General features: G+C 33.5%; 1 long non-coding RNA gene across 1 annotated transcript in view; it reads left to right on the plus strand.

Annotated features, from left to right (window-relative positions):
- The first annotated feature begins 1,615 nt into the window (after positions 1-1,615).
- The window catches only part of LOC111085984, a 21,932-nt gene continuing 15,123 nt past the window's right edge, over positions 1,616-8,424 (plus strand). Inside the window, exon 1 of the long non-coding RNA XR_002610752.1 lies at positions 1,616-1,626. This is a non-coding gene — a long non-coding RNA (uncharacterized LOC111085984). The remainder of the gene's footprint in view (positions 1,627-8,424) is intronic.

The raw sequence follows: 8,424 nt of genomic DNA on the forward strand, positions 1-8,424 counted from the left end.
AAATATTAATGGCTAAATAAGTCAGATTTTGTTTTAAAAAAATCGTTTTGAAGTATTACAAAATAAAAGTTCCTTATTCATGTATGATTCGACAAAAAAAAAACAACTCCGCTTTATCTCGTTCTACTTGATATTTCAACAATTTCCATATACAGCTGAGTGTAAGAGTTCTAGGATATGGCCTAAATTCATTGTTAGCCCTGTGGCTGTACGGCTTTTACCTGACAAATCGACTGGAGGTCACAGTTACGAATCCCGTTCGACCTTGTTTTACAACGAAACTACAGGCACCAAAGCAGGAGCGACAAGTTGTGGCATGCGGAAAACAACAAGTCGATTTAACGGCCAAGGTCTCGGTCGTTCACCTGATTGTGTGCTCTACCTCTATACACCACAGTGGTTCAGCAAAAATTTACAATAACTGAATAAGGTGTAGCAGGAAGTAATTTGTTCTTATTGAATATTCCTGTTACACGTTTTCACGATGGCTCATTAGAAGAACTTGTAGCACCATTAACTTTATTAAGAAGCGCTAATAAGTAACTTGTGTTATTGCCCAATAAATTGAAATATCTACATGTTCAAATCATGTATTTTTTCACGTTTTCACACTAAGCACATTTGCTATTTGTCTTAATTTGACGTACTTTTCTTTATTATAAAACCTTCTCGTCCTGAATTCTGTAACATGCTAGTGGATTTGTTATACGATGAAAGTAATGCTAAGGAGCATTCGTAGTGATAGCTGTAACTACAGGTTAACACGCGAAGCGTCTAGGTGTTGTAATTGTTTGTTATAATATTTATGTATAATGTAACTATGCTGAACTTATTTTAAAATAACTCTGTATACTAACAAAATCAAAAATCACTAAAGCAGTACATTTCATTAGAACAGAGTATGTCGTTTTAATAATTTTGTCATACCATTTGAAAGTACGCAGCGGTGGCTCAGCGGTAAACTCGAAGCCTTATAACGCTAAAACTCGGTGTTCGATACTAACGATGCACTTGGGATTTATACTTATAGCCCATTTGATATCTATGCGCTTAAAGAAAAATTAACACTTTCCTAGAAACTATACAAGTGTATGAATCTGATTTGGAAGTGAAATAATTCACTAATAATAATTCAGCTGTTGTATATATATATTGAAGAGTAAAAGGTTCACTTGTTTCCATGATTGTTATATCTTGGAAATTATTTTTTTTCCACAAACAATACCAGTGAATCGTTTTGGGTAACAAGGCTAACAAATTTCATGGGCAATTTAATAGAAGTAACGTACAAACCAACAGAGGAAAAGTTAATATTTTGTTAAATAGCCACGTCATTAATTATTACTTTCAATGTAAACAAAATTATTACAACAAAAACACCTCAAATGTTGTTATTTCTTGGGGATCTAAGCATTTTTAGCGATGTTAGAACTATAGGAAGCAGTGTAATATCATCTATTACCAGATAATTTTTTTACTTTCATTTTTTATACTTAAGGTCTTAGTCAAGTTTTTTTAATGGGTGGAATATCGTATTAATCCAAACGTATTTTTTGTTTCCCTGTTTCTAACGTCAGTGCTGAAAACCTTGGTTATGATTTTTGTTACTTACAATGGTAAGGTTTGGTAGTGGTATTGAATATTTTTCTGGTAAGGTACGATAATTAGAGTACGTTTTCTTCTAGTAGGTATAATTTTTATTATTCTATCCGATGTTATGATTTACGCATCTATATTTTAAGAGACGATGTACGTGTGTTTTAATTTAAGGTGATCTATCTTTGCATATCATAGAATTTTTGTTTCGAAAAAAAAAATCAGTTGTTAATGTCAACAGTACATAATAATTTGTGAAAGTCATTTCTTGAATAATCGTACAGCATGTTCTTATTATTAACCATTCACTAACTCTAAAAAAAAAATCATACCCTGCAATTCATCAAATCAATTTTAACTAGTACCTAAAATCTTTATCAACCTTTCATTAACACTGAAAAATTATATCCTGCAATTCATCAAATCAATTTTAACTAGTACCTAAAATCTTTATCAACCTTTCATTAACACTGAAAAATTATATCCTGCAATTCATCAAATCAATTTTAACTAGTACCTAAAATCTTTATCAACCTTTCATTAACACTGAAAAATTATATCCTGCAAATCATCACGTCAACTTTAACTAATACCTAAGATCCCTTAATTTGTATTGTAATCTTTAAGTTTTTAACCAGATTTGTATTTTTTTAGCTTTAAATGATTTAGAATGTATGTCTGTTCTCGTAACTGCTCGTCAAAATTACGTAACTACAAAAACAAATTTATTTTTCGAAGCTTGCACAATAAAAAAAATTATTATTTTCCTTATTCCAATATTTCTCTATTACTTGACCCATCCGTTTGTTGTTATTACACCTGTAATTTAAAAGCGAGAAATATTTCCGAAGAAATTACCGATTACTTAATACTGGGAAACCACCAATTGTTATTGACTAATAGGGTGGGTGGGAAGGTAACTAAACAACTGTAGCAGATTTTTTTTTATCTAAAGTTTACTTTTTGTCTTCTTTCTTTTATTTCGCTCGTGGAATAGACATTACGAACATTTTACACTATCTAAAATAAACGTGCATTGTACTTTAACATTTTAATATTATACGTATATTAAATTATAGTTAGAAATCAGTGCAGATCGGGAACTTAATTCGGTAGTTAAATTTTAGAGCTTACAAAAAAACATACATTCTGGCTTACGTGTATTTTATGACTATTTCAATTCTCACGTAATCTACAAATATATATATACTTTAATACTTACATGGTCGGAACCACGACGCTTGTGTAATTGTTTCACAAATACAAGCGACGACAATAATGTCTCTCAACACTGATTTCACAATATACATTTTCTAAAACCAGTCTCCACTTAGTGTATTTCTCAGCAAGTGACTAGTAGCCTAATAAAACTCTCAACGAAAAAGTCTGACAACAATTAGTTGACGAATTAAACTTAAAGTTAAACATGTATGTCTTGCAGGGTAAAACTTGACTTTATGGCTGAATGAAAGCTTCAGTCACTTCAACGCGGCTATCTAGAACATGATGCTGACGGAAGTGGTTCTCCTCTAAGTAAAAGAGAGAAATCCATGACACCAGGGCCTAAAGGCTAAAAATCTTGTTTCAACACCAAAACTGCCGCTTCCCGTATCAAAGCTACGATAGAAAACACCTGAACAACCAACGAACTGTTTAGCCAAACGCTGCATGCAGCGTGACCTGGTCTTTCTTGCCAACCCTGGGGCGATAGTGAGGCCACGGTTACACAAGGTGTTTTGTTTTCATCTCTTGAAGGTCACAGACACTGAAGAATATCACATCCAGTTATCGTATGGTTTTCATTTAGAGGTGGGGAGGGTGGATATGGCTTTAACTAACAGCGAAAATAGAAAGTAGCGAAAGCTGTCGGAGTAAAATGTGTAGTGTAAAACTGTGTTCTAAATTTTATTCACTATAAAATAATTTCAATAAAGCCGCAAAAAGTTTAAGAAACTTAACTAGATCTACAACGAGTGTCTTGGTTAGAGTAATAAAACATATATAATCATTTATTATTCAAGCACTACACATCAAATCTACACACTACATGATCTAACATTTTCAAATCTGCTTGTAAGCAGAAAATAGACCTACAGCTAATTCTGCCTCACACGTGCAGTTTTGCTGCATATCAAGTAAGTACGTACGGTTTCTTCAGATTATGTTTCAATCAGTCGTTCAAAACACACACAACAACAACAATAATTGTTGTTCATGCAACTGGTGATATAAATAGTGCCTACTTGATGAGAGCTAGTATTCGGCGAAAGGCATAGTCGACACTGACTATGACATGTATAGTGTGGTTGATAAATATTTACGTATTCCTTATTTACGTCATCCGAAGTGCATCCTCGCTAACCTTAACTGACACTCACAAACTCTCAAGAACAACAGAGCTTTGTATTGTCAATTACGGTTTCTGTTTTCATGGAAAGTTTCTGAAAAAGCTGTAAAGCGAAACGTTGGGTGTCCAATTAAAGAAAAACAACAATCTGGTGTTATAAGGTCGTTTATTTTTAGTATTAAAATTATATATTCCTATTTGCTTTCATTCATAAGTTATCAGAATTATGAATAATATTTTCAACCGTTGACGCTGTGGTTGTTCAACCCGCTCAGGGAACAATAATATAATCTTGCTGGTCCACCAGTTCTTCTGAATTACAGCAAAGATGATTCAAGTAAATATAATAATATATAATTGTCGTGAAGAAATAAATGAATAATATGGTGTTATTAATCCTAGCCTAAATTTTGATTTGCAAATGACCGATATAAAATTCATAATATGACACTTCACTTTCTTAATATTGTTTACACCATAACAGTTATTGTCCGTGCAGATAATAATATTGTTGTAAGCAATGTAAGATATATATTTAATATTGTAATTTGTGTGAACGTATAATGCTAAAAGGCCTAGAATGCCTAGAAAATTCATTGATGTTTTTTTGTTTGTTTGTTTGTTTATTTTTACATTTAATGATAGATGACAAATGCGAGGTAGTTGTGAACTGTGTAGTTATTTTAAGATAAATAATTAAATCAGTCACTGTGTTTCTGTGAAGTATTTGGATCTATGCTTACCATCGCACTTATTGGAATATTTTGTTTAAAATTACAAGTTGATTTTACATTAATCTTAGTATTGTTAGAAATATTTGATCGTCCTTTTAACGTAGCCCTACAACAATTGACGGCATTTTAAATATTTACTAAAGTTTTAGTGTATTTTACAAATATTACATAATTTATATATTTTTTAAAACGTTAGGTTTTATAAATATCCCCTTTTATTTGAGGTATTGCTTTTGATTGTGAATTACATCTTTGTTTATTTACATTGTTCTTTTTAGATATGAAGATGAAATAGTATTTTAAAATATTATTATTTTTTGCATAAAAATCATAGTTATTAATATATATTCAAAGTGTCAAAATGTTTAAAATAACCTTGATTTGTCACATCGTCTGTACTTATAAATTCAGTGATTGTGTTTTCAGTGTTTGTTTATCTTTTGTAAATTATTTAAATTTAGATTTGTGATTCACGTTCAGATTGAGCTGAAACATGGGAGGTTGGCCTAACATAGCCAGGTGTGAAACATGGGAGGTAGGCCTAGCATAGCCAGTGTGAAACATGGGAGGTTGGCTTAGTATAGCCAGGTGGTTAGGGCGCTCGACTCGCAAGCTGAGGGTCGCGGGTTCGAATTCCCGTCCCACCAACCATGCTCGCCCTTTCAGTCGTGTGTGTGTGGGGGGTTATAATGTTACGGGCAGTCCCACTATTCGTTGGTAAAAGAGTAGCCCAAGAGTTGGTGGTGGGTAGTGATGACTAACTGCCTTCCCACGTTCGTTTGCTTTCGAGAACCATTTTTATCTGTTTATGTCTTGTAAGCATCGTGGTGGGAAAAATATTCTCGGAAAACCGGGATGTGGCGAAAACAATGAGAGGAAAGGAAGGGTATTTATTTACTTTTTTTATGTGATCACGCTTTTAATAATGATATTTGTATATATTTATGTTGGTGGAAAAAAATTATCCTAATAAAACCAAAGTTTGACGAAAATCATAAGAAAAAATAATACATTTATACCGATTTTTAAACATTTCACTCTTTTGTAATCATATTTATGTTTCTCTTTCTGTGTGACAGCGGTAAGTTTACGGATTTACGACGCTAAAATCAGGGTTTAGTTTCCCCTCGGTGGACACAGCAGATAGTCTGATGTGGCTTTACTATACAACAAAAAAACACACTATTTATGTTTTGTGGGTATCGTAGTGCCCCTAGTGGTTTAGAGACGGATCAGGGAGCTTATAACGCTAAAAATTGCACTAGGATACCCAGGATGAGCAGAGCACACATTGTGTAGTTTTGCGCTTAACAAACAAATAAACGTATTGTGGAGAAAAAAATAGCTACAGAGAACTAGGGTTATCTGAAAACAATAGGAAAAGATAGATTTATATTGATTTTTTTTTACTTTTGTCGATAATCATATTTTAGTCTACTTATGTTTCAAATGGAAGCCTAACATCCTGTTATACGTTAACACTGAACAAATCCATAGTACTAGATGTACTTCCGCGGGGTCTGCGGACTTACAACGCTAGAAACCGGGTTTCGATACCCGTGGTGGGCAGAGCACAGATAGCCCTTGTGTAGCTTTGTGCATAATTAAAAAAACAAACAAAAAAAACAAAACTTCCGCGGGGTTCCCGAATGTGTTATGTTTCAAGAATATATAAAATCAAAATTAAGAATCACAAATATTTTTATTTCTTGCTTTTGAAGTTCATACGCCATGCTGAGTTGTAGTCTGCAGAGGGCATAATTCTTCTCGTGTTTCACGGCATGCGCACGTTTTACTGACGTCACGACAATACAAATTGCAAAGTAAAGCGTCCCTTATGTATAGTGGTGCGAGTGATTAAAGCAGGTGACCTTGAGCCTTCTTTCCGGAAAATAATTATTAAAGTATTCTGTTGCCCTTTGCATTGAAATTCATGGGTATTGTACTTGCTTGTTTCAATAACTACATCATTGTACAGATGCATTTAATTGTATACAGCAGTTTAGTTGTTACAGCCCTAAGCATAATTGGAAACATTTGAAATCTTTGAAACGACGACACTAAAACTTTCCATAATACAAAGAATATTGTTACGCCTCCAGTCGTTAATTGATTTTCCGTAACTTCGTTCAGACAAAACTTTAGCGACACAAGTCCTTATTTAATAAAACTGGTTTATTCTTTCTGAATATAACTTTACCGATACACTTATTTTCAACAGTCGCTCTAAAACAAACGTTTTAACAACGAACGTTAACTTCAACAATACTTTCTGACTGCAGTTCAATTACTCACTACTTACACACACATTCACACACTGATGCCGTCATGTTGTGACCATTTATATATACCAGACTACCCTATATCTAGTAATCTCCCGACAATTCACGAAGGTTCGAGAGAAGTCGCGTGACACTAGTCACGTGACCTCGCTGACGCAACAATATTTATTACATACATAAATACAACAAAATGTTGAAAATCCTCAAGGTAGAATCTGCAAAATTCATATACATAGCATCTTCAAATGTTTTTTTTTAGAAAATTAAAAGGATTTCCTACTTTGATATTAAACTTCTTTTGTGTTTCGTCTATTGACAATGATATTAACTTAAACTTCAAAAATATTTGCCCTTTTAAATGGCTCTGAGTTATTTTTTGGTTTGATTTCTTAAGTACAAACTTTTATCTCATAGCTCCGTCATCTCTTGACTGATTTGAGATCTGATTTTAGTTTTGGACTCGGGCCGTCAAACCCTTTCGATTAGTGTATTCGACCACGTCCAAGGTCTTATAGATTAATTTACCTTAATCCTGTCTAAAATAATTTCAATTTAAGGGTAGACTGGTAGAGATCGTGATGAGCAATAAAATCGAATCGGGTATACACGTGCTCCACGCTTGGTTTTGCTGGCGCACAAAAATATAGCCAATAAAAAGGGAAAAAAAAGGTCTCATAGATTAATTTACTCTAATTTTGCCTAAAGAATTTCAAGTACCGCGGCTACTGAGGATTCCCTCTTGTTTCTGTTAGCTAATGAATCTAATCGTTTGTAAAGTTTAACTTGATCAGAATTTCTAGAACGTTCTTCTATTAAGTGCTGGTTCGTATTTTTATCATCAATGAAATTTATAAACACACAGTTACAAACATATCACTGTACCATATTGGAACCTAAAATAAACGTATTAAAGCGATACTTTTATTTAAATAGTTATTTTTAAATCATGAAATAAGTATTGGTACTGTTACAAGTGAGGTGTTGATATCTTAAACGTTTTTAAATTAAAGGAGTAAACATTATTGTTGGTTTATTTAGTAGTTTTTGCGAATAGCTGCTATTCAAGGTCTATCTATACATAGATGTCCCTAATTTTGAACTGTTAGACTAGAAGGGAGTTAGTCAACAAATCCCACCGCCAAATCTTGACCGATTGAATAATGGGATTTGAACACTACTCTTATACCACACCCATGTACCCAAAGTGTAGGATTTTGTTTGTTTCTAATTAAGCACAGAGCTACACAGCGGGCTATCTGTACTCTGCCTACTACGGGTATCGAAACCCGGTTTCTAGTGTTGTAAGTCTGAAGTCATACCGCTGTACTACTGGGGGCCCCAAAGTGTAGAGCTTAAACCCTCAGATTTAAAACTGGGCACACTAACTACTACTGTACCTATATATACTGTACCTTAACTATTTACGAGTATGTGGTAACCATTACAAGACCTTCCAGGTAGGCCC

Source organism: Limulus polyphemus, unplaced genomic scaffold, assembly GCF_000517525.1.
Source record: "Limulus polyphemus unplaced genomic scaffold, Limulus_polyphemus-2.1.2 Scaffold760, whole genome shotgun sequence".
Lineage (NCBI taxonomy): Eukaryota > Metazoa > Arthropoda > Merostomata > Xiphosura > Limulidae > Limulus > Limulus polyphemus.